At 40.1% G+C, this 27,434-nt stretch overlaps 1 long non-coding RNA gene across 1 annotated transcript in view; it reads right to left on the bottom strand.

Moving 5' to 3' along the window:
* The window catches only part of LOC124711388, a 159,547-nt gene that overhangs the window by 37,716 nt on the left and 94,397 nt on the right, over positions 1 to 27,434 (bottom strand). Inside the window, exon 4 of the long non-coding RNA XR_007005472.1 lies at positions 12,715 to 12,795. This is a non-coding gene — a long non-coding RNA (uncharacterized LOC124711388). The remainder of the gene's footprint in view (positions 1 to 12,714; positions 12,796 to 27,434) is intronic.

Raw genomic sequence — 27,434 nt, 5'->3', positions numbered from 1 at the left:
AACTAACCTAAGGACATCACATACATCCATGCCCGAGGTAAGATTCGAACCTGCGACCGTAGCAGTCGCGCGGTTCCGGCTAAGACAACGAGTGTCTGGCACAGTTGTTAGATCGGTTACTGCTGTTACAGTAGCAGGTTATCAAGATTTAAGTGAGTTTGAACGTGTTATTATATTTGGTGTGTGAGCGATGGGACACAGCATCTCCAAGGTAGCGATGAAGAGGGGATTTTCCCGTACGACCATTTCCCGAATGTACCGTCAACATCGGGAATCCGGTAAAACATCAAATCTCTGACATCGCTGTGGCTGGAAAAAGATCCTGCGAGAACGGTGACAACAACGACTGAAGAGAATCGTTCAGCTTGACAGAAATGCAACTCTTCCGCAAATTGCTGCAGATTTCAAAGCTGGACCATCAGCAAGAGTCAGCATGCGAACCATTCAACAAAACGTCATCGACATGATCTTTCGGAACCGAAGACCCTCGCGGGTACCCTTGGTGACTGCACGACAAAAAGCTGTACGCCTCGCCTGGGCCGGTCAACGCCGACATTGGACTGTTGTTGACTGGAAACATGTTACCTGGTCGGACGAGTCTTGTTCCAAATTGCATCGCCTGATGGACGTGTACGGGTATGAATACAACCTCATAAATCCATGGACCCTGCATTCGAGCAGGGAACTGTTCAAGCTGGTGGAGGCTCTGTAATGGTGTGGGGCGTGTGCAGTTGGAGCGATATGGGACCACTGATACGTCCAGATACGACTCCGACAGGTGACACGTAAGTAAGTATCCTGTCTGATCACCTGCATCCATTCATGACCATTGTGCATTGCGACGGACTTGAGCAATTCCAGCTGGACAGTACGATACCCCACACGTCCAGAATTGCTACAACTTGGCTCCAGGAACACTCCTCTGAGTTTAAACACTTTTGCTGGCCACCAAATTCCCCGGACGTGAACATTGTTGAGTATATCTGGGATGCCTTGCAATGTGCTGTTCAGAAGAGATCTCCAGCCTCTCGTACTCTCACGGATTTATGGACAGCCCAGTAGGATGCATGGTGTCAGTTCAGTTACCTCCAGCACTATTTCAAACATTAGTCGAGTCTATGCCACGTTGTACTGTGGCACTTCTGCGTGATCGTGGGGGTACTACTCGATATTAGGCAGGTGTACCAGTTTCTTTGGCTCTTCAGTGTAGTATTTTTTGTTACCATGCATCTTTTCTGGCGGCTGGAGCAGTGTCGTGTCGCGCCGACTCTGTTTGCAGAAGCGAGCGCGAGGATTCAGCAGTGGTTATTCAGTTAGATTTTGAGGTCTAATTTAACGTTTGTATATAGGATAGCGGCAAATGGGCTCGTGGGATATAAGTTAGCAAGTATTTAAACACTTATCTCGCCGGGTATATTATCTGATACATAAACATTAATTAAAATGCGCCCATTTCGAGTTGAGAGAAGTAAGTTTACAGGGTTAGATGTCGACTTACGCACTTTATGTGAATACTCATGTAAGTGTGGCTACAGGCACGTGGAATAATTCACGGGAGGCGTTCCTGTGTTTATGGTCATATTTGTACTGAACCAGCACGAGGAGAGTTTGGCTTCTCTAGAATAAACTGATGTTGAACTGTGTATTATAGCAGTGTGAATGAGGGGGGACATTGTCAGGTGTTTTCTATTGTTTCATGCTTCATAAACAAAGTCAGTGGATGTCGTCTTTTATCGCTGAAGACACTTGTTGTCACTGGTTATTAATTTTGTGTGGCAGCTAATTACAAACATGTCACGAGCAGTAGGCACACGGTTTCATCATTGTCCCGGGCATGGTCTGTTTGCGACAACGTTTTCCTTCGAAATATCCGATTAAATGAATTTTAGTATTTAGCGAAAAGGAGGGCAGCTTACGTATTTCAGATGGAAATTACAGTGTTGTGTTTTGCGTAATGAAATAAGGAGGTCTGTTTTAGTTCTATTTCATACACCGGGATAGAGAGTATTTCATTAATGTGGGAGATTTATAAAACCTTTACTTTTATTTGATTTCAGTTTATATCTCATAAGAACATCACACTATGAACACACAACATGCATGCTGTTTTGTATGAATAAGTAATCACGGTAAATTTTGTCCAGTTTTATAAAAAACGATAGTGTCGTGTAATACGGCTATCAATACACAAATCATTTTTAAGCTTCTCTGTTTGTTCATTACAACAACTGACTTCTTCTTTTGAAATAAAAGAAACATTTTAGTAACAATTTTTACTTTATTGTAAAAGACAGATAATTAAAGAAAAATAATTCATCATATAAAATTAAGTTATAATCACTGAGATTTTGTTACCTTATACAAACGATTACTTCATTGCACACCTGAAGTGCGATTATTTAAAACCATGGAAGCCTGCATCCTAATGACATGTTTCAGGTGATAAGAAACATAGCAACGCCATTACAGCGACACATGAAATGAAAGAAGTCATACAGTACTTCTGCGCATGCTAGAGAACACAGTAACATGCAGGAAATATCCGGCGACAGGAAATGAAATAAATTACGGAAAGATTATGAAATGAAACAATATTCTGCACACTGAAGAAAGGAAACTTTTTTAAAACTTCTAGCTGTAATTTACTATCTTGGTTACTTTTGTAATGCAGGATCGTTTCTTTAGATCAAGTGTGGCGTCCTTATAAATGTCTACACATTAGTGTTTCGAAGTAAACGAAGCGTTACGGTATTCACTTTTGAGCGTACAATAACACAGTTAATATTGTCACTGGTCCACGTCGTGATATACAGTTGGATTCGTAGCATACATGTTGCCTTGACATGATGAAGATGATATGTAGGCAGTCGTGAGACGACGCTGGTAGCGTCGTTCACATGTTATTCCACGCAACGCTCACACATTATTGTTATAATCTTAAAAATACCGAGGGACGAATATTGCTGGCGTATCCATTGGTACAAAAGTATCATGGTTATCAACATTGCAAGTCCTTCAATGGACTTTACTGTAAGTCCACATAATGTTGCGACATCCGAGGCAGTGGCTTGCACGTCCACTCGATCAGACAGTACTTAACAGACCTCTCCCAGTTTCGAGAGCTCATTTCCCTTGCTGCGCCCAGCAAGCTCCCCTATTTGAGGTGCTTCCCCTAGCTCCAGCTCTTAATATCGGGTGATATACAATTTTTACACATCAGGGTTGCTACTTTGTCTAAGGCCTGAGGAGGAGTCAGTGGTCATGCAGTGCCTGTATACGTGATTCTTAAAATAACAAGCTTTAGAAATGTGACAGACTGTGCGTACAAGAAGAATGAACAAAAATAATAATCTACAGTTTTCGTGTTACAGAAAAGAGCGAGTGTAGCACTTTTTTGTAAATGTTATCACTAGATCACTATACCTTTTCCATCCTACATTTACCATTTTTTATCTGGAGTCGAATGTAGCCTTTTCTTTATCAACCGTCGGTAAAAAAAAAAAAAAAAAAAAAACCTTACTTGCCCTCCTGGTGAGACTTTTAAGATAAATCTAAATCTAATGCTCGTGAAAATATGTTGCTTTTTTCTTTGAAAGGAAATAATACGCTCTTAGTACCCCTGTAACTTTTCTGAATTTTGTTACAGTCTAAAATATTAAAAGAAAAACAATTCATTTCCATTAAAGATAATTCCTGAGATCCTAAAAAGCCTAAAGTTCTTAGTGAAAGCGGAAAGTACGAGGCCTATTGTATTATAGCTGCAATAAGATAGTAATACCTATTACACTGAGAAAATAAAAGTTTAAAATTTCTATAATTTTTAGTTTAGTGGTGGATCCTTTTAATGCTATAATTAACTAATTATTTCGCTGTCCATCCGAAAAGTTGCACAAGAAAAAATTTATATTGACATGTTGACTATAGGACACTGTTTAAATCCGGAAGTCGTATCTTGTACGTGAAGGAAACTTACTAACAAGTAGCCACGTTTTAGAAATTTTTCATTAAAGTTATTGAATGTGCCTTCGAAATCTAACAGCCGTTTTTATAGAATGTACTTAACAGCGGTTTATCTTGCGGATAAGAATAACCAATATTAGTCTTTTGTATCTGAATTTCATTTTTGGTTTAAACGAAAAACGTGTCCCTTAACTTGTGACTATCTTCTCTGTTCGAAATTTTTATTTTAATGATGATTTGCTTAGCTATAAATATTTTGTTTTGGGTTATTTGAATTTGTGTACGTAGTACTGCGTAGCATCACTTTAATGTAAAAAATGATTTAATCTAAAATTGGTGTTATTATGTATCTTATTTCAAACCAGTTAAAAAACGTACGTTTAGTTAAGCAGATAATAATTATAATGATTATTTCCTGTCTAGAAGACTGTAGATGCCTAAAACCATTCGGAAAAACGTATGGTTAAAAGCAAAAATATAATTAAGTTGTAGAGGACGAATAATAGTAATTCTTATCAATAATATAGCCAGTTTTTAAAGTACAGCCTCTAAAGGCGCCTGTAATTCCTGAGACACTAGTAAGGGCACAAGTTCCTTGGTACAACGGAAAACCAACCAAAGTACCAAGTTTCACTTTTCTTATTCGCTCGATGACTAGTTTCGGGCCGGGACCCATTTACAGATCACCGTAATATAGTCAAAAACGTTGTTTCCGAAAACACAAGAACTATGTCAAAATCGTACAAACGAACGGTTACAAGGCATACAGATAATCCGTATGTCTAATCTACATATTATCTGTGCACGCTGTAACTGTTCGTTAGCACATTTTTGACATGGTTTTTGTATTTTCAGAAATACCGTTTATGACTATGTTACGATGATTTGAAAATGGGTTCCGGTCCGAAACAAGTCATCGCGTAAATAAGAAAATGTGAAGTTTGCAACTTTTTTCGTTGTACTTATTAACTTACAACGCTGCTGACTTAGAGTGCTGACTTAAAATTATTTCAGTATGCTAGAAGTTCACAGGGTCCTTGCTCACACGTGGCACGCTTAAATTTTAGTTAAGCTACTACTCCAGACAGTAGGGAAGAGCTTGACACATAAAAAATGAACAAACTCTCTTCTTCTTTACGAATATATACATAGATAGGCCGAAAATGACTTTAAGTGTGTACTCTTTTTTCGTGATAACTACATACTTACTCCGTATTTCTAACAGAATAACTGGAACAGAGTGTATGGTGAAAGAGTTGATGAAATTATCGTCTACATATTAATTAGAGGAGAGGTTGCTTTGAAGTGTAGCTTTCTATAGGCATTTAACAGGCTCTCTAAACGAGAAAAAATAAGAACAGGACAGCTTTAAATACAGATGTTATCGAGCTTGGGGAACAGTTCGTAATCTAGAACATGGAACAGTGCTGAATGTTATTCAACTGGAAACACTTCCAGATAGGATACACAAGCACGACTGTTTCCCTCTTGTCTGCTTGTTTCCAATATGTAAGGCGCGAAAGGTAACTGGGCTCGATTCTTGGTTATGGAAATAGTTCCAGACTGTCAGAACGGCACATTCCAGCTGTGATTTCTCTGTATTGTGAATCTATTATTCCTTATATGCTGCATAGTGATGCGAATTGTGATTTCACAGTACAAAGACAACGCGAAATGAAAACAGAAGTGTTATCGGAATTAGAAGAATTCCTATAAAAAGACATCAACATTGCAATTGAATGATTATCATCCTACAGGAGCTAAGCACCAGTTTTTCATAAAAAGTGTTTTCTGTTTCTTTAGGTGGTGTGTGAACAGGGCGTTTACATACTAAAATGGCTTTCTCCAATGATGGCTTATTTGGGTGCTACGAAGGCACGGCAGGTAACTCTTATGACTTGTTCATGCCAAATAGGATAAGTGCAGAATGCGTTTGCCATTTCGGTTCAAATTTGTTTAGAATAGTCAGTGTTTAATTGCTATTTTTGGTTCATGTTAAGTAGTAACTTGCTTTCCTAAAGTCGATGAGCAAGTGTTAATGAGGAGTTACTGCACATTTATATTCATATTATTTGTATGAACTTCTTTGTGGATATACTACAAAGTACGTTTTGTTATTTACCACCCTTAGCTTGATAACCCTTCAATTGTATTTCACGTAAGTCTGAAGACTTCGTCGGAAAGAATAGCAGAATGTCGGAAAGAGAAGAAAGGCAGAACAAAGCATTGAAGTAAAGAAAACTGATTAGTATACATGGCTGAATATTAATAAAATGAATAAAGAGAGGCGTCGAGAAGTTATGGCAGAATTAAATTACGCTAACAGCCTTCATCTGTGCTCACTAAATGGAATTACGTGCGACACCTGTCAACACTGCATTGTTCTGAAATAACACCTTGTCCTTGCGTAACGAACGGGCTTGCAAGATACTGCCGGAAGAAATACGCACCGGGCATTGTTCGAACCATATGTAACTTCCTGTAAGCAAGAAACGACTACCCGCATAAAATTTTTCGTTGTGCTACTACGAACAATGACGAGGGATAATGCGGGTCATAAGGGTTATAAAGCTCTGATCAGATATTAATAGCTTTTGTTTCTGTGCTTGTGTTGAAGGAACCTACGCTTCGTTCATTCTGGAAAAGATTTTTTTTTTGTAGTCATTAGTGCAAACCTAGAACGTTCTCTTACTCGATCTTAAACATGACATCATTCATTTAAGCAGTGTCCTTTCGACGGAACTGATCGCATGGCAGCAAATCGACCACAGAGTTCACAATTGCAGTGATACCTCCAATAAATTTCATGTCAGTCACTTATTGGCGCTTTCCCCATACGAGTAATTCTGACGCTTTCTCAAATTACTATAAAATTACCGGCCGGCCGCGGTGGTCGTGCGGTTCTAAGCGCTGCAGTCCGGAACCGCGGGACTGCTAAGGTCGCAGGTTCGAATCCTGCCTCGGGCATGGATGTGTGTGACGTCTTTAGGTTAGTTAGGTTTAAGTAGTTCTAAGTTCTAGGGGACTGATGACCTAAGATGTTAAGTCCCATAGTGCTCAGAGCCATTTGAACCATATAAAATTGCCGTGAGCCAAATATTCGAAAATAAATCCTAAGTATGGCTCTATTAGCTAATTGCGTGAATGACTACAACGACATGAGACTCATGTTATAATATGTTTAATGAAACATCTACCGGATGCGTAGCTTATTATTAGGGGCGACCATGAGAATCCGAATACACCTTACCTTAATCGACTGCGTTAGCACCTACTGTGCTTGATGTCAAAGTAAGACGTTTCATAAAGTGATTAAATGTATTCTGAATTAAACTCTGAGGTTTCAACCGGTTTTTGGGGAACGACTTTTGAAGCAGTTGATATCCGATATGCTTTCTGACTCAATGGTACTGTCGTTTTATTTGGCACACTGCTAAGCTTAATCAATATTATGCAAATATCGCTCAGCACATCCTTCGCTTACATTCGTTTACATAGCTATTTACGATTTTCGGGAACATAAAATATCTGTTTACTCGTGGTTAACAAACAGAAATTGTTGATAATTCAGATTTTTAGATTCTTTTGATATTAAAAAGAAAAAATCTCGCCATCTAGTGTACACATCTCGTAAGACACTCGCAATTCCTTCATCTTATCCCTGTGTTCTTGAAGCAACTTTTGCACTACCGAAAGCATCTTAGACACATTTTAAAAATAGTTTTGAAAATAGTTGCCACCTGCAGGACTCGTGAGAGAAATGTATTCTACCTTAAAATTACACCATTCTAGAAAAACCTATACGATGTGAGTTGGGTGAAACTAGTACAGCACTCTGACAGTGTTCCGTAAAGGTTAAGCCGCCCTACTGCTGAACTATCATGTTAGCTGTCATGAAGATATTATTCTAATGAAGTGGCTCCTGAGTTAAAAGATGATTTTTCTTGCTGTTATGTGAGTATCTTATAATTATCTCACAGATTCAATTTTATGAGACGGATGGCTGGAAGGAAATGAGATTGAGGTTTCACATCTAGTCACGAGGACGTCATTAGAGATAAACCACAAGTTCGGGTGGTAGAGGAAATCTGTGGTGCGTGCCATTTCAAAGGAATCAGCAGGGCGTCGGCTTTACGCGTAGTAGAGAAATCACAGAGAAACCTAAATTTGGATGACCCAACGGGGATTTCAACTGCCTTTCCCTACAACATGTATCTATATCTACATCACTCAAGCAGCCACACAGGGTAAGTCGATTGGTACATCTGATACCATCTTCCTTCCCTGTTCCATTTACGAATGCTATGTGTGAAGCGACGGTCGATAAATCTTCGTATGACCTCTGCTTTCCCCGATTTTTCTCGTCGTGGTCATCTCCCGAGATATATCTTGCAAGAAATAATGTGTTGTCTGCTTCTTCTTGGAACGTACTCTCTGGGAATCTCAACAGTAAACCTGTCCTTGGTGGACATTCGCTTCCTTGCAATGTCTGCCAAGGGAGTCTGTTGAATATCTCCGTAACGTTCTTGCGGTAAATAAACAATTACCCGGCGAAACGCACCACTCTTCGTTGGTGGGGATTCTCTGTATTTTCTGTTAATTTAGCTTTGAAACGACCTCAAACTGATGAACAATACTTAAAAAATGGCCGAGCAACTATTTTACAAGACACCTCTTTAATGGCTGAATAAGATTTACATATGATGCTCCCAACGAATCTCAGACTGTCATCTGTTTTTGCTACTAATTACTATATACAATCATTCCACTTCGGCTCGCTTTGGGCAGTTGTTACTATGTGTACGAATCCACAGCCCACAGCGCTCATTCACTCGGTCAGCGTCGTGGCGTAGTTCGTACATTGATGAACCAAAACAGTATGACCACCCCCAATCGCAACATTGGATGCCGCTTGATGACGTTGTGAGCACGTAAAGCGGTAACAAAAGCTTGCAAAAGGAGAAGACACAGACGTGGGAACACCCTTGCGAGAATATGGGTTGCAAATGGGGAAATCCATTGAGATAAACGACTCTGACAAATGGCAAATTATTACTACACACAGCCTGTGAACGAATATCTCGAAAATGGCAAAGCTGTTCAAATTTTCACGTGCTACTGTCGTGAGCATCTACGGAAAGAGGTAGAAGGACAATGGAACTAACGCTAGGCGCTAAATGGTTGGGCGTCCATGACTCACAGAAAGTGGGGTCCGGAGGATAGTCTGTTGTGCAAAGTGGGGTAGATAGTGTGATCTGTGGCATTTCTGCCAAAAGAACACAATGCTGATGGATGTACAAGTGTTTCGGAACACACCGTTCATCGTACATTGTTGAACATGGAGCTCCGCAGTAGACCACCCCTACGCGTTCAAATGTTGATACAACGTCATCGTCAATTACGATTGCACTGGGCACGGAACCATCGGGATTCGACCATCGATCAATGGACATTTTTCGGATCTTTGGGTGGATCACATTTTCGCTACCCTAGGTCGATGGTCGTCTCCACAAACGCCTTAATCAAGGTAAACGGTGGCTCGAAATGTGCATCGCGCCTCGGACGCAGGCTGGTGGGCGCAGTGTTATGCTACGGGAGACGTTCTCCTGCACTTGCACGCGATCTGTGGTAGTGGCCGCTGGCAGCTGCGAACCATCTACATGCTTTCACACTTTATGTCTTCACCGACGGCATTGTCATCTTTCAGCAGTATAACTGTCCGTGTTTAGGAGACAGAACTGTGCCACAGTACCTTGAGGAGTATTATAGTAAACTCACGTTGATGTCTCGGCGACCAAATTCACCTGTTGTTAATCCTATAAAACCCGTCGGGGTCGATGTCGTGCACCATCACCAAGTACGCCGATCGGCGGCCCATTACTTACACGAGTTACATCTAACGCCACACACCTTCATCAACCACCCAACAAACTGTGGGATTCCTGATATGCAGAATCAGGGATGTATATCGTCCCAAAGACGGAGAAACAAGCCGTTAAGCAGGTGGTCATAATGTTTTGGCTCATCAATGTATGTTTCACAGCAAATTCTACGTTCTTGCGGAAAGTAATCCTAAGAGACTTATTGAATTTTTCGAAAGTGATGTGCTGTGTCCTCTTCATAATTCTTGGTTCAAAGTTTTCGGTTTACTGAAAGGCTACAACATAGACAATACGTATTGACGGTAAACACCGAAGAATCGATCATATTTCTATCGATTACGTCGGAAATCCTGAGTTTACAAGTGGCTCTGGCATGATTCTCCGTCGTGGCACTTTGTCGGATCCGTCGCAACAGGACAATAGTGTTCTAATTTCCATTTACAGATTCTAGATTCACCTGTTATGGAAGACAGTTTTAGTCTAAGGTATGTGTCTCTCCTTTTTCTCGTTTTCTCGACTGACATAAAAATGCGTGTGAATTCCTAAGGGACCAAACTGCTTAGGTCATCGGTCCCTACACTTACACACTACTTAAACTAACTTATGCTAAGAACAACACACCCACCCATGCCAAAGGGAGGACTCGAACCTCCGAAGGGAGTGGCCGTCGACTGAGATAATAAATCAAGTTAATAAATGTCATAGCTCTAATTTGGAAATATATTACCTAAAGATTGTATGTCACCCTTGCTACAGACGATAATCGCATGAATCCGAGGTACGGAGTACTCACAGTCTACACCATAAGAAACTAAAACCATTAATGGTGTTGGAGTCTCAGTATGGAATGTAACACTGCCGCACACCTTGTTGGGTGGGTAAGACTGTTCTGTATATAGGACGTCACTGGTTAGCATTCATGGTCTAAGCACAGATGCGAGATTGAAATGTTCGTGTTATCCTGTGTCCATACTGAGATACAACCACTAATGACAGACACATGAACTAGTCGTCTTTGGGTCTTCTGCTTCGCTATCGGCTTAGGGGACTTCTCAGTCGTTGCTGTGTATCCCAAACAGGACTACTAACACACGACTCCCTTGCTTATTTTTACTTTACCCTGAGAATGAAGGTTCTATTTCTGTTTTCTCGTTCGTACTTTACGTAATTTACACAACCTAGCATCAGTTCTTCTATGCCGGATGTCTCTCTCACACGCTATGTTTACTTCTGCGTGGACTTAAGCTAATCTCTGAAATTTCATGTTGGAGAATTCTTTCCAAGTTCCGTCTGTAGTGTAAGGCATTCATGCTATTGTCTTCGAAATCATGCTTTTAGCAGATGCATTGATAAGCCTTTTAAATTACACTACTGGCAATTAAAATTGCTACACCAAGAAGAAATGCAGATGATAAACGGGTATTCATTGGACAAATATATTATACTAGAACTGACATGTGATTACATTTTCACGCAATTTGGGTGCATAGATCCTGAGAAATCAGTACCCAGAAAAACCACCTCTGGCCGTAATAACGGCCTTGATACGACTGGGCATTGAGTCAAACAGAGCTTGGATGGCGTGTACAGGTACAGCTGCCAATTCAGCTTCAACACGATACCACAGTTCATCAACAGTAGTGACTGGCGTATGGTGACGAGCCAGTTGCTCGGCCACAATTGACCAGACGTTTTCAGTTGGTGAGAGATCTGGAGAATGTGCTGGCAAGGGCAACAGTCGAACATTTTCTGTATCCAGAAAGGCCCGTACAGGACCTGCAACATGCGGTCGTGCATTATCCTGATGAAATGTAGGGTTTCGCAGGGATCGAATGAAGGGTAGAGCCACGGATCGTAATACATCTGAAATGTAACGTCCACTGTTTAAAGTGCCTTCAGTGCAAACAAGAGGTGACCGAGACGTGCAACCAGTGGCACCCTATACCATCACGCCGGGTGATCGCCAGTGTGGCGATGACGAATACACGCTTCCAATGTGCGTTCACCGCGATGTCGCCAAACACGGATGCGACCATCAAGATGCTGTAAACAGAACGCGGAATCATCCGAAAAAATGACGTTTTGCTATTCGTGCACCGAGGTTCGTCGTTGAGTACACCATCGCTGGCGCTCCTGTCTCTGATGCAGCGTCAAGGGCAACCGCAGCCATGGTCTCCGAGCTGATAGTCCATGCTGCTGCAAACGTCGTCGAACTGTTCGTGCAGATGGTTGTTGTCTTGCAAACGTCCACATCTGTTGACTCACGGATCGAAACGTGACTGCACGATCCGTTACACCCATACGGATAAGATGCCTGTCATCTCGACTGCTAGTGATACGAGGCCGTTGGGATTCAACAAGGCGTTCCGTATTACCCTCCTGAACCCACCGATTCCATAGTCCGCAAACAGTCATTGGATCTCGACCAACGTGAGCAGCAATGTCGCGATACGATAAACCGCAATCGCGATAGGCTACAATCCGACGTTTATCAAAGTCGGAAATGTGATGGTACGCATTTCTCCTCCTTACACGTGGTATCACAACAATGTTTCATCAGGCAACGTCGGTCAACTGCTGTTTGTGTATGAGAAATCGAGTGGAAACTTTCCTTATGTCAGCACGTTGTAGGCGCCAACCTTGTGTGAATGCTCTGAAAAGCTAATCATTTGCATATCACAGCATCTTCCTCCTGTTGGTTAAATTTCGCGTCTGTAGCACGTCATCCTCGTGGTGTAGCAATTTTAATGGCCAGTAGTGTAGTATACAACACACTTCATATAAATACATCGCAATAATAGTAGAAATCACACGAATTAAAGAAATAATGGCTTACTGCTAACACATGCCTAGAATCATATGGTAGACTCACCAGAAGTCAGATTTGCAGTATCTTTGTGGACGCACTGTGGGAAGTGCAACCATTATGAGTCGCAGTCAATAGATGAATGAACTGTAAAGAAAAACACATTCTAAAATTAAATAATGTAAAAAAAATTAATCCTTTTCTCAGAAATTTATAAATATTTCAATGCTGCTTGAGTATACAATTGACTTTCCGTGGTGCTTTATTTTATTTTAGCTCGTTTATAGACACCTAATTGGATTAAATTTGTTCTTGCGATATTTGAAATACCTTCTGTGTTTGATATGTTTTAATGAGTCGAACAATAACAATATTCACCAATATGGCTAGAAAGCCTTTCTTCAGGTAACCTATCTCCGATTCTCATTCTGCTTTGGTTAAACAGGTTGATTCACACCAAGTGCCACAAAAAATTTTCTAGATCGAAGCATCTGCAAAAGAAATGCAAACCTATACTATAACACAATAATTTAGTGAAATCTCTCCCGAAATGATACCCTAGCCCCTTGTTTTTTTATTGACATATAGAATCGAACACAATTTTTCTAGGTTCAGGACCAACAAACACGCCTTATTTAAATTTGGCTTTTGATAAATGAGGAAAGCACTCGCAGGGATATTTCAAACACTCTCCGTGTTCCGGTAAGGCTTTCGCAGATTGTTCCATTAGGCCTTTCTAATTTGTAGAAGTGTCTCTATTCAGATACACGAGGTTCTCGCAGAAAATGAGGAAGAGCCAATAAAAAATGGTTCAAATGGCTCTGAGCACTATGGGACTCAACTGCTGTGGTCATCAGTCCCCTAGAACTTAGAACTACTTAAACCTAACTAACCTAAGGACATCACACACACCCATGCCCGAGGCAGGATTCTAACCTGCGACCGTAGCAGCAGCGCGGCTCCAGACTTGGAGCGCCTAGAACCGCACGGCCACCGCGGCCGGCCAAGAGCTTGTCGCAGTTGTTATGATATATACTAAGTAGTTCCACCACTCCTACCAAAATGAAATATGTGTAATTAAAACTGATAAAAATTCATTTTAATTATTGAGTGTTAGTTTTAAAATTAATGGTAGGAGATATGGCTTTTTAACAAATATTATTCATCACAGTAAAATCGACGGGAAAAAGCCAATTTCAATGCAAAAGATTTTATGTACTTGGCCTATGTTCTTAATCACTGAGTGGAGTTATTATTCCGTTATAGACTTCTTAGATCAGTGTCGATGTTCTGTGGTTTACGTCTCCACGCTTCCCGCAAACGTTGAGTGAAGGCTGTCATTTATGAGCGCCGTTATGAGAAATTTATACCTCGTTAACCTTGTGGAAGGTTACACACATCGCAGCGTAACACACTACACGGGAGACCTGTAGCGGTATATACCATAGCTTCACCGTCAGTGGACACACGTAGAAGATAGAAGAAGCAAAAACTGTTGAAGATGCCCAAGTTACCTAGGTGAAATACATACGATTGGTAAGGAAAATGCATCTGAAGTACGAAACACGAGTAATACTGTAGTTAATCTCATTTCCAATATACAAGCATTTGTCCGAAGTGTTCGTCTCTTAGTCACTTTTCATAGCTTTCATTTTCAGTCAGTTTCGCTATCCTTTCTTGAATGAAGACATGAGCTATGTAAGACACCTGCACTTCATTTTGGAGCTACTACAAACTACTTATTTCATTTACCATACGCTTTTCGTTTCATTCCTTTAAAACATCGTCATTGGTTATAGTTTCGTGTGATTCCCACTTACTCCTAAAACTGTCGTCTGCGTGCTAATTTTTAGGTTATTCTTGCGTTTGACGATGTTGTTTGTCACGTAATTTCACTTCGGTTTGCAGCGCTACCCATTTAATGACGTAAGACACGACTAAATGACGTTTTATTTCAAGAAATGTGTAATGCTGCAAGCCGAAGTGAAGTTAGGTCAAAACCCTAAGTGATAAACGCAAGAAGACCTGAAAAATATGCATGCAAACCTCACTTCCAGGTGTAAGTGGATATCAGACAAAATTTCAACCAGTGACGATGGCTTAGACGAATAAAATGGAACGCGTATGGTAAAATAAATACGCAGTTAGTAATTGTTGCGAAGATGGATTCAAATACCTTGAATAACTGCACAGCAAAGGGGCCACAAATGAAGAACTATAGGGGATGTGTGTTTCTTCTGGTAACTTCTCAAGCTTTTGTTCTGAGCGATCTGAAGATACAACTATCATCAACCTGAAGGTTGGTTTGACCACTACACTGTTTCACTAAGCAGGGTCCTATAAGAGATGAATGCCCTAATTTTAACCATCGATTATAGGGGAACCTACAGTGTAACGCTGACTCCAAACGTCGGCGCTATTAATCATTTTCATATTAGCAAACATTTACAGAGGTGAGTGAAGTGTCAGAAAAAAATTCTTTGTTTAAGCGAGACCCGAACACCAGGATTTTGGGTCCGTAGTCCGACACTTCGGCAATGAACCACTGAGCCGCCCTAGGGATAGATGTAACAGTTAAAAGAAAAAAAATCTAGCAAATAAACAAATTCCCACCTAAGACTGACACCGTTTTCTATCTACTAGTCCGCAGCTCGTGGTCGTGTGGTAGCGTTCTCGCTTCCCGCGCACGGGTTCCCGGGTTCGATTCCCGGCGGGGTCAGAGATTTTCTCTGCCTCGTGATCACTGGGTGTTGTGTGCTGTCCTTAGGTTATAGTTAGGTTTAAGTAGTTCTAAGTTCTTGGGGACTGATGACCATAGATGTTAAGTCCCATAGTGCTCACAGCCATTTCTATCTACTGTGTTCTTCCTAATGATGAACGTGGTTGCAAATAAATAATGAGCATTTCTTCTGCTAATTCCCAAGACTATGATTTTGATCGATCTTGCAGCTGACCCCAAATTGATTCACAGATGGACATCTTGAGCCCAGTAACTGCCACAGTATTTATGTGACAGTGAACGTATTGATTCCCTTTAATTGCCATCTTATTTTTCCATAGCATACGTTTTGATTCTTGTAAGCTGTCAACAGCGCCAAAACATTTACCCTCCCACTTTACACAGACTACATGCAGTAAATATCGTTAATGGTTGGATTTATCATATTTTCATAAGATACTGTACTGTTCATGCAAAGCTGCGATTGTCAAGCGTAAGTAATAAAATTTTGTAGGTGGGAGAAACTTGTAGTAGATGTTTTGAAGGTATTCATGCTATGTAATGGTTGAATTATACAGCTTTTCCATTTGTTCTTTTAAATAGTTTTGTTTGTCCCACAATTTTTCGGAAGTAGTTTTCCTCCCGCTTCTCATTTTAACTTCAGGTTCGGTTTGCACATTCTTTAATATCTCTAATAGAAGGAGTATGTTGGGACGAGAAGAGCAAAATTGAGTGTTCAGCTTAGAGTTGAATGCCTCACATCAGTAGATAGTCCGTTCAGAACTATTACTAAAGTCGGTCCGTGTAATGGATAGAAAGTCGCTATCAGCTATAGTATAAGTAAGAAATAAATAATCGAGAGTAATCCAGACGTTCGTTGTTAGGTTTGTGAAACATTTGGTCTTCGACGAGGCAGTCTTCAATTTGGTCAGAGGGCAGAAGAGGCAGTCCAAACGAAATTTTCAGAAGTCTCCCAGTTGCAGATTCCTTTGATTTAAAATTATTTGGTAATCCCAATGGTGGAATCTTTTCCCACCAAGTGTGTCCAAGATGAAATCTGCAGCTCTTTATGGGCCAAATGTAAGTAACTGTCTGGTAAACTGCCGTTTCAAGGCCAACGTATGTACTGTGTAACGTTCCGTGGCAGCACACACAATATTAATAAAATGAAATGACACACAGAATTGATGAACTCGAGCGTGCACATTTGCAAATGCATAACAACAACTGTGGCACGCCTGTTAGGAACGTGTACGGTAATGAGAACACTACGTACAGTTCATACCAACAAAAAAGCAATTCGTATGTACTGTAATTGTTTAACAAAAAATAATATTTAATTTTGTGGAAGGGACGTTAGTTATTATTGTAATATTTCTATACTCATAATGTAATTACGAAATATGTTAATATCTGCGATGAAAAAATGTAAAATATAGCCACAGAGGAAAATAATGTTGTAAGATTACAAAGAGATATTCATTATCAGCAATATTGTAAAAAGCACTACATAATGTCGTCTTCCTCGAGAGCTGAGAGAGAGAGGAACCTGTGACGTAGCATTATATGAATGAGTAGACTTCTTTAGGCTGTATCTATCTTTAGCCGCCATTAGAGGAGAAATTATAAAGGTGTGTAATTTTAATTATTGTTATGGTCTAAATACATTGTGTATTACTAATGTAAATTAGCTTGCCCATGTCATCTATAATATTTCCTTAAAGAATTTTCAGCACTTTTAGCTATTATCGTTGGTGTTGCTGGACGGTGCCGCGACCGAACGATTTGCAGCGGCGGCACATTTAAAAAATTGTTCCGCTATAAAATTAACCAAATCCGTAAATCGGGAACAGGTAAAATTAGCAGTGAATTACTAAATATTTTTCTTTTACAGCGATCCTGAGGATGACTGAATTTATTACTGGTTTTACATTTGTGCATTCATAGGCGGATAATTAACATTGAAGTTGTTAATCTGTTGGTTCTTTCAACTTCTGAAGCAAATAACTTAAACGTATAGTGAAGTGTGTTTTGTCAATGATAATTAAACGTTCAGGTCGGCTTGGGTTTATTTAACCATTTTATGCTAACAGACAGTCTTGTGTTCCATAGCTAACGCCGGGAAAGAATTCAGTAAATATTTAAAAAACCACTGAATTTAGAAAATGTGTGCCAAGTCCGAAATACGTAAAAAATTTAATTTAAATCATTTTCAAAGTCATAAATGTTATTAATCAGTTAGTTTGAATTTATCAGCATGAGAGGGTTGCTAAAGTTCACGTAATTTTAAATGTGCTTAATTCTGTCTAAATGAATTTTTATTACCACACGTAAAAAAAAGGGGTTCTACAACAAAGTTCGTACTGAAAGAGTAAATAAGAAAAATATTTAAGGCCATTTCTTCCCCATTATCATCCGTTCAATTTACATAATAAATAATTTTTTTATATTTATATATATATATATATATATATATTTTCTCATTAAAACTGTTCGGATTGGTGTTACTTGCAATTAAGAACAAAGCTCCCTTATATGTTTCAGTCTTTTGTTTGGAAGCATAAAAAGACCAACGGTGAATAGTTTTCGCATTTATCCCATTAATTAGGTGGTGGGACAGCTTAGGGCAACTCTTGACGATCACACCCATAAATAAAGTTCTCGACTCTTGCAGAAAAATCACATTGCTATTGCGTGAGAAACCGACAATATTCATTTCAAAGTCGTACACTAATTAAAATATTTTCTACTCTGTTTGTGCTTCGTGTACCTCTGGTAAGTTACTTACAAACTTCGTAAGCTTGCGTAATCGAGTGGCACTAAGATATTTCTTTATTCGAACCAAATCCTGAGTTGTGAGAGTGTCAATAGCACCATTAGCTAACACGAGGCGTATCAGTTTGGAGGGTCGCTCACACAATTTTTTTCGGCCTTCCCCTTACTATATTACCCTGACTCTCTGATGGTTTAATACGCCAGAGTCAAACCTTTCGTGGTAATGGCCTAACTGTGAACCGCCTGCGCAATTTTAAGAATTCCACAAAACGCTTACATGTTCTGCTCGCACACTTGTATCTATGAACGCCATCGACGAGACACTTACGGAAACAGAATTTATAACCGTCTGTCGCCAACAGTCTCTTGCCCTTTTCACTAGTCATTATATATATCTCCATCGCTTCCTCACAGGGTGCTGACTACTTACAAGCCTGAGTGACGTGTCTGCACGACGGTGGAATGGGTTGGGTAAGAGACGCCAGCCGAAAGTTAGCGGAATCTACATAATAAGTATTAGTGTTCGGCAAACTTGTAGGAAGTGAAAATCAAGCCGTTCACTAATCGCGCCAGCCGGTGTGGATGTGCGGTTCTAGGAGCTTCAATCTGGAACCGCGTGTCCACTACGGTCGCAGGTTCGAATCCTGCCTGAGGCATGGATGTGTGTGACGTCCTTAGGTTAGGTAGGTTTAGGTAGTTCTAAGTTTAGGGGACTGATGATCTTAGATGTTAAGTCCCATAGTGCTGAGAGCCATTTGAACCATTTGACCCACTAATCGACTGCAGGAACGCAAAACAGCAGCAGCAAACCTACGTAGAATAAAGCTCGACAAACCTAGTAAAAACTACAAGCATCTCACCCCGACCTCCAAGCAACCACCGAGCAAGGTAGCGCAGTGGTTAGCACACTGGACTCGTATTCGGAAGCACGACGGTTCACACTCGCGTCTGGGCATCCTGATTTAGGTTTTTCGTGGTTTCCCTAAATCGCTTCCGGCAAATGCCGCGATGGTTCCCATGAATGGGCAAGCCAGACTTTCTTCCCCATCCTTCATCAATCCGATTGGAGCCATGACCTCGCTCTTCGGTCCCCTCCCCCAAATCAATCAACCATCTCATCTCGCTCCCCCCCCCCCCCCCCGCCTGCCCCCACCCCTCCTCATCCATGCCGGTACCCTATGTATGAGTACACGACGAGCAGTCCTGACTGTGCTACTTCTGTAGTTGAATGTACAGGTATTAGCCATAATATTAACAGTGATTTTCTGCTCTTTCAATGCGTAGCGGGTAGAGTCTTAAAGAGTTTCCTGTGCGCAAATGCACCTGCTTTGCGGCCGCCTGACGTGTTAATGGTGCTCTTGCGAAACGGGCTGCCAGCGGTGAATAATTACTCGGTTTCATTCTCCACTACAAGCCATTAGCTGAACCTCCGAACTACAGAAAACACAGCGGCGTTTTGTTGCTAGAGAAGTCGGCGAGAGGCATTCGCAGGTAAGGCCGGCGCAGAGCGGACGTTTCGTTTCGTTTCGTTCCTGTTCCTTTGTCCTGGCGCGAGGCGCGAGTCGCTACCTGCCCCACCCACCCAACAACCACCCTCTGGCCATGGCAAGCCCGCGCCTACCTGCAGAGAGGTCCTAATACTTTTCCGAGCGTTTGAAAAATTTCTTGTTAGCTCAGCAGTCAGACTCGTCTGCGGGGTGGCGACTTTACGTCCTGTGATTGATGGTTAATTTACAGGAGAAAATTGGCCTCGAGATCTGCTTCACCCCCAGTATCTCCGAGACGAATTACAAGACTTCGCTGCCTAAAAAAAGTTCTCTCTTGGTGTTATATTTCTTTTAAAACAAAATAAAAAGATTCACGTAACTTTTGCGAACATAAACATTACGACGCCATTTCGTAGGCCTTATATTTACTTCGCATGATAGAAAATAACAGTCACAGACATAGAGTGTAGGAAATACTGCAACCAGCGACTAGTTTTTAGGATTTTATTGTACCAGTAACATTTTCGGGCCTGAGCCCATCGCCAGACGGTAGCGTTGAGTTGTTTGTAAGCTTTACGTTTGTGCCCTAAAATATATATTAAAAAAATGTGATTGAATGTTTTGCAAAGGGTTTTCATTGGCGTCCAGAAATACAACAGATTTCTTGTGATTACATCGTTTTACACTTATATATCCTAGTAATTGTACTTACTTCCTGAAAAGTCCTCCTTCACATATTATAAGACAGTGATTTGATTTTCTTTTACGGTCCATGCTGGTCAATGAGCTGAACTGAGTACAACATGGCGATTACATTTCTTTACATCGGCAGCTCGTCTGATGTGCCAAAGAACCTGATGTGTTAACAGATTTGGCAAAATTCTGTAGTTATTCCAAAGGCACTTCTTCATAGTGCAGCTAATTTTATACAGCTGTACAATTAATTATTTAGGTTCGAAAGATGTTGGTAATGAACAATGAAGAAATTTATCTCTATCAAATTAATTATTATTTCTCTCATTTCAAGTTATAGGTATTGTATGAAATTTTGAACTTACATTTGGTTATTTAATTCAAGTTGCTCATTCAGTATGCCGTCAGATTTATTGTGAATGTGGCTGTATACTTATAATTCCTCTAACAACTTCATCTGTACTCTTTTTTAGTGCAATGTACGAAAGTCATTCAATAATTAAAGAGACAAATTGGTCTGGATAAGAAAGCGTTTATTTTTACAAAACAATATTTTTTCTACTTTTCAACGTAATCCAATTGAACTTTCATGCACTTTTATGTAGTTTTTTTTTTTATTCCGGCTGCAAAGAACTCTTTATCTTGATGTTTTAAAGTACTTTGCAGCCCATTTTGTCATGATTTCACGGGTTATTTGAGCAATATGAGGACGTGCGTTGTCTCGCTGGAGAATCACACCTCTCCTTTGAGTTCCACGACGTCTCTTTCTCGTGGTTGGTTTCACCTTGTTTAAAAGCAAATCCGAGTAGTATTGGCTGTTCATTGTACGCTGTTGTTCGGGATAATCACAACATACTGGACGTTCAGCATGCCAAAACACCGTCAAGATGACTTTTCCTGCTGATGCTTCGGTTTTTAATTTTATCTTGACAAGTGAGTTGCTGTGCCTCCACTCCATGCTTTGTCTTTTTAATTATGGCTGATGATAGTGAACCCAGGTTTCATCACAAGTTAAAATTTTGTTGAGGAAGTGCTCACCTTCTCTTTCATAATGTTCCTTTAGCTCTGTGCACACTCTCAACCTTGTTTCTTTGTGTAGCCGCGTCAACTCCTTTGGGACCCATCTTGCACATGTTTTACGGTACTTCGTCCTGTTACAGATATTGTTATGAACTGTACCAGTACTAACTTGAACCTTATCAACTATCATTTCCACAGTCACACGGTGGTCGGCACGAATAAGTCATCAATTCGACTCTCAGATGAGGGAGTTGAAACTACAACTGGTCGGCCAGAACGCTTTCCGTCAGTCACTGAGTCGCAACAAGTTTTGATCTGCTCTACCCACTTGTAAAAATTTGCACTATTCATACAACCTTCACCATAAACTTTATACTTTCTACAGCATATATTCAGTGGTTTCTCGCCTTCAGCAATTAAAAAAACGAATAACAGAACGTTGTTCATCTAATGTGGACGTTTCAAGCGGACTCGCCACCTTCAAATGCATTTTTGAAGATATAAACAAAACAATGTTGATACATCAGCTAATCAGGGCTGATCCCAGTGATACCAACTTAAAGCCATAAAAGTACCAAACTTGCCTTACTAACAGTTTTATCCCCAGTGCTATTTGTCTCTTTAATTATTGAATGACCGTCGGACATCTCTGAATTTTCTTCGATGCTTATCTCTGTGTCCGCGTTTTGGACCAAGTGAGTAGCGAAAATTGACTTATTTAGGTTGTTGAGCCTGAGAGCAGTCACGTTTTCGCAGCATCGAACATCTGCCAATGTAAAAGTTGGGGCGCATGTAACAATTTAATTTGTAACTGCCATATCAGTGGTGAACTTCAGTTTTAAAATTATAAGTTGTGAACAATTTTGTCTTTCATTTTATTGTTTGTGGAGAAAGTAAGTTTGTTGTTTTTGGTACAGAATAAGTTTTCAATCTGATACGGCATTTTGCCAGTGAGTAGTATGTACACATGTTTGGTAGAGTTTTGAGGAGCTATTTGTGCTTAAGTACTGTTTGGTTGGACTTTGAGCTGTCTTTGTTACTGTATTTGTTTTTAATTCTGCTGTGACCATTATTGTGGGATATTAGTTTGATTGTTTTCAGTTCTTGTAGTTTATCTGCAGGAATTATTTCCATGCTGTTGAGCATTGCCGTGTAATATGCCATTGTGTGTTCCTTGGGGTGACATAATGAGCTTTTGACTGCTTCATCTGTTACAGTGAGTTTCCTGTAGATTTTAATTTTGTGTTTACGATTGTATTTAGTAATTTTTAATTCCAAGAAATTTATGCCATTATCAGTTTCATGCTCAACAGCAAATATTATATTTTGGTAGAGTTTGTTGAACTCTTTTGCAAACTGATCAATTTCTTCTGCTGATCCATCAAATAAGATAGGTGTGTCATCCGCATAGCGACGGTAATATGTGATACTTCTTCTTGATTGTTGTACAGGCATTCGAAAGGGATGTTTGTAAATGAATTACGTAAACGTTGTCTAGCAGGCTATCCGGGCAACTGCCCATTGCATGACCATCCTCCTGTTCATAAAATTTGTTATTAAAGCTAAAGCATTTATGTGACTGCAGTTTGACAGAAATAAAATTCTTCATTGGCCATTAGCTGCATCTATCAAACCTAAATAATTGAATGTATAACTGTATAGAACTATCAGAACTACGAAGAATTTTTTTTAATTTTTTCTTATTTTCAGTTATCAGGCTTCTGAATGGTTTGCAGCGGCGCGTCACGAATTCCTCTTCTGTGCTAAACTCTTCATCTCACAGGAGCACTTAGAACCTACATCCTCAGTTATTTGCTGGATGTATTCCAACCTCTGCCTTTCTCTACAGTTTTTGCGCTCTACAGCTCCCTCTAGTACCATGGAAGTCATTCCCTCATGTCTTAACAGATGGCCCTTCTCCTTGTCAGTGTTTTCCACAAATTCCTTTCCTCTGTGCAGAACCTGCTCATTCCTTACATTATCAGTCCACCTACTTTTCAACATTCGTCTGTAGCATCTCATCTCAAATGCTTCGATTCCCTTCTGTTCCGGTTTCCCCACAGACCACGAAACATGAAACATGAAGAAGTCACTATGCATCTCCAGAAGTGTGCCATATATATACACATATCAAATTCTTCGGCACATCAAGCAAGCAAGCGATGAAAACAAATGTATCCGGCAACATATATTTAGTTCAGTTCATATATCGTAAGAGCAAATCAAACATCTGTCTTTTAATACATAAAGGAGGACTTTGTACAATGAACGGAGTATATATAAGAATAAAACTATTTAACCACAAAAAGTTTGTTACATTTCAGGATGCAAATTAAAAACCTTTGTAAACCATATAGTCACGAAAAAACTTATTTTGGTTTAGGACACGAACGTAAAACTTGTAAAGAAGTCACAGCTACCTTCTGGTGAGGGGCTCATGTCCGAAACTAGTAACGGTACAATAAGACCATTTCAAAAAATTTGTGGCTGGAAGCAGTATTTCCTGAAGTGTAATTCACGAAAACACCTGCAGTGTTCTGTAATCAAAATGAGTGAAATAACTTCACACACTTTTCTGGGAACAGGTAAGAAAGTCACATGGCTGACAATTTTTGGCTTCTTCTGCGTCAGTCTTGCTTGTTACTCTGGAAGACACTAATTACGGTATAAGCTTGTCCTCCATAGTTCCATTTCGTAAGTCACTTAACGCTTCATGCTTTGTACCATTACGTGCGCATATGGAGACGTGATAATGTCGCCCAAAACGCTTGTATTTAAATAGACATTTATACGCAGTTATCATTCAGTATCATGGACTCCTACACTGTAATCATTTACAGAATTAATTCAACCAGTAGAGAATTTGATAATTTTAACAAGGAAGCTTAAACATTTGTATCATGTTTCAGGTCCAGTCAGCGACAGCGTTCCATTAACGAATTAGTGCAAAGATATTCTGTTAATTTCTGTCTCATATGAAAAGTAGGAAATAGTATCTGCTTTCCCAGTCTCACATTATATGGAATGATCTTACATTTGACTGGAGCATAACATACGTTGAAGACTTGCCGTTAACTACAGTTGGCAATCCGATCAAACTAGTTTGATGTCAAATTACAAAAGTATAATTGTTACAAATCCTTTTCAGGAACTGTCTAATGTAGCTGATCGTATTTTTAATGCAAACAGCTGCTGCTTCACAGGCAAATACTTGGCCATGTTCGTGAAACCATCCTACCGTACTTTTTGATTCTACCTTTAATCTTATTAGAAAAACAGTAAAAGATCTCACTATAAACTTGGAGCATATAAATTGACAACAACGATCTGTCTCTTGCCTTACATGCAATTCGAAAATTCAGAGAAATATTTTCATCTAAAATGAGACAAAAGCTAGTCCAGTCATTAGCTCTGCCGAATCGCAATAACTATGATTTAATTCTCAACACGACACTAATGAGAAAACTCCAAAAGTAGACGTTAATGAATTAATAAGATACGTGTGTGCCCTTAAGTTACTACATGTCGTATGTAAAACACTGGTTTGTCTGATCACCTCAGAACTTCATTCCTTCAGTTATTATGAATGCGGCCGAATATACATTTAGATTTTCACACGCTCTATCTTCTTCATCCATATTGAACTCGCTTGTGTTCTCAATAAGTCTCCTGGAAAATCAGATAATGTTCATTATTCCACAACTGCAGTGCAAGGTCCGATACATACTCGCTGTACCTATACATAAAACTAATCCTTTCTCCATCTGTTGCTCCATTTCAGCCCCACGTACCTAGAACAAAGTACCCCGAAAACCACTCAGCATTCAATATGAGATTGAAACCTTACGTGTGATTCGGCAATAACTTCCCTCTCAGCACATTCCAGCTATTGTCCTTTCCAACAACGCCCAGTGTTTCTGTGACACTGTTAACACAATCCTAATATCCCTCATTCATTTCCCGTTTTCCGTCTTTTCTACTAAACTTGTCCACTTGATTATTCGCTCATATCCGTATCAGTCCACTTCTTCTACAGATATCATTCTATCGCTAACCCACTCGACCCTGCTTAGCGTAGTCACGCGTTTGTCTCTATAATTTTCCTCCTTCCACTTCCTCCCCCCCTCCCCCCTCTCTCTCTCTGTCAACCCAACACGCAATTCCGTCCATTACCAAATTAACCAATCAGTCTATCCTATTCAGTGTTCCTCGATTCTAGATCATTGCTTTTCAAAAACTTCTGTTATCTTTTTGCCTGCTATATGCTTTACTGTCCTCGTTTCACTTTCACGTAAAGCTACTCTCCAGGAAAATATTATGAGAAAAGAATTTCAAAGTATTATTAATTTTCCCTTCCCAGAAAATTGTTTCTTGCTGTTAACTTTTGTTTATTTTCGCTACTCGGGGAGCCGTTGAGATAGTTGAAGGGAGGAGGGGGAGGGCAGTGTTTGGCCGGAAATTAATGACCAGTGATGTCTTCTCTCCGGTAGCGAGCAGTAAACCAAAAGTTCTATGCTAATCTAGTTTAAGAATATTTATTTTTGTAAGTTACAATTTTCTGTACGCACAACCGCGTGAAGTTGGGCAGAACTTTCGCGAAACGTGTTGGGCCATGTTAAATTAAACGTAAAGCAAAAGTGACTGTTAGCAGAAAATACAAACAAACAATTAATTACATTACATTCCTTCAACCTTGTGTTTAATTTTCTGAATGTTGGTTTTATAATCTCTTTTCAATACACTGTAAAATCCGTTCATGTTATCTTCCAAATTTGTGAAGTAAGTTTTCTGCTAGTAATCAAGATTACTTACTGACAGCAGAAAAGTTATTTCGTAAACAGACCCACCTTGATTTACAATCGTAAGCTCTTAGTAACCATTTATAATAAATCAGCTCAGATCTCCCAAGTATTTTACCTCCTCTGATAAAATGTCACCGACGAGTCATTAAGTTTTTACCGAGATTTCTTCGCTCTGAACTTTAAGTGCATTTCCAAAGCTCTCTTTTGTTTCCTTGATTGTGTGCTGTATGCACAGATTGAATAACTTGGTCTGTAGGATTCAGACATGCCTCACTTACTTCGTAACTGATGCCTTCCGTGCGTGACCTTCGACTTTTACAGCTATTGTCTTGACTTTGCACAAGCTATACACAACTTTTCGTTCCCGTACTTTATTTATACATATTTTCAAAGAGCGTGCTCTAGTCAAGAATCCAACCAATCTGAAGTCGTCTTCGCACATCGTGTAATGATTTCAAGTGGAAGTAAAATTTATGCATCTACGTGAGACTACAATTCAGTCACTGCTTACCAGAAATCGAATTTTAACATCTGCCATGACCAGGTATTTAACTGCTCCTGTTACCTACAACTCTACATTTTACTGGTATTTTTAGATGCACTAGGGGAACTTAATAGAGATGAATACAGCTTCGAGAGAATCCGCGAATCTTCCATAACAAGGTAACTTCCAAAAGCCGTGATAGCCATAGCGTACAAACTCGCTCTAGATACAAGCGGGGTGTCATTTATAGTTCATACAGTGCTGTTTCTGCTCTTAACGGCTGTAGCTGAAGATAAAATTAGAAGTGCAATAAACATGCCGAACCATAGATTAACACCGGCCGTTGTGGCCGAGCGGTTCTAGGCGCTTCAGTCCGGAACCGCGCTGCTGCTACGGTCGCAGGTTCGAATCCTGCCTGGGGCATGGATGTGTGTGATGTCCTTAGGTTAGATAGGTTTAAGTAGTTCTAAGTCTACGGGACTGATGACCTGAGATGTCAAGTCCCATAGTGCTTAGAGCCATTTGAATCATTAACCACCCCCAAGAGATATCAGACTAATGCCGTGCAGTACCGCTTGTACCCTCGATAATGGCCCCAATAATGCGAGGAAGGGAGTCCACAAGTCTTTTCGGATAAGCTACATCCAGAGCAAGGCACTTAATGTTGATTAGAGTCAGTGGAAGTACCAAACTGAGGGAATGTTGAAATTTTTACGCTTAAACGGCGTAACCGTAAACTGTGTGCGACAAAACATCTCGCTAGCGATGTGACAGCAAGTGCTCAAAAATTCCGATTACACTGTCGC

The sequence above is a fragment of the Schistocerca piceifrons genome, chromosome 8 (assembly GCF_021461385.2).
Source record: "Schistocerca piceifrons isolate TAMUIC-IGC-003096 chromosome 8, iqSchPice1.1, whole genome shotgun sequence".
Taxonomy (NCBI): domain Eukaryota; kingdom Metazoa; phylum Arthropoda; class Insecta; order Orthoptera; family Acrididae; genus Schistocerca; species Schistocerca piceifrons.
The sequence above is the reverse complement of the archived record's forward strand: the minus strand, read 5'-3'. Positions and strand labels throughout refer to the sequence as shown.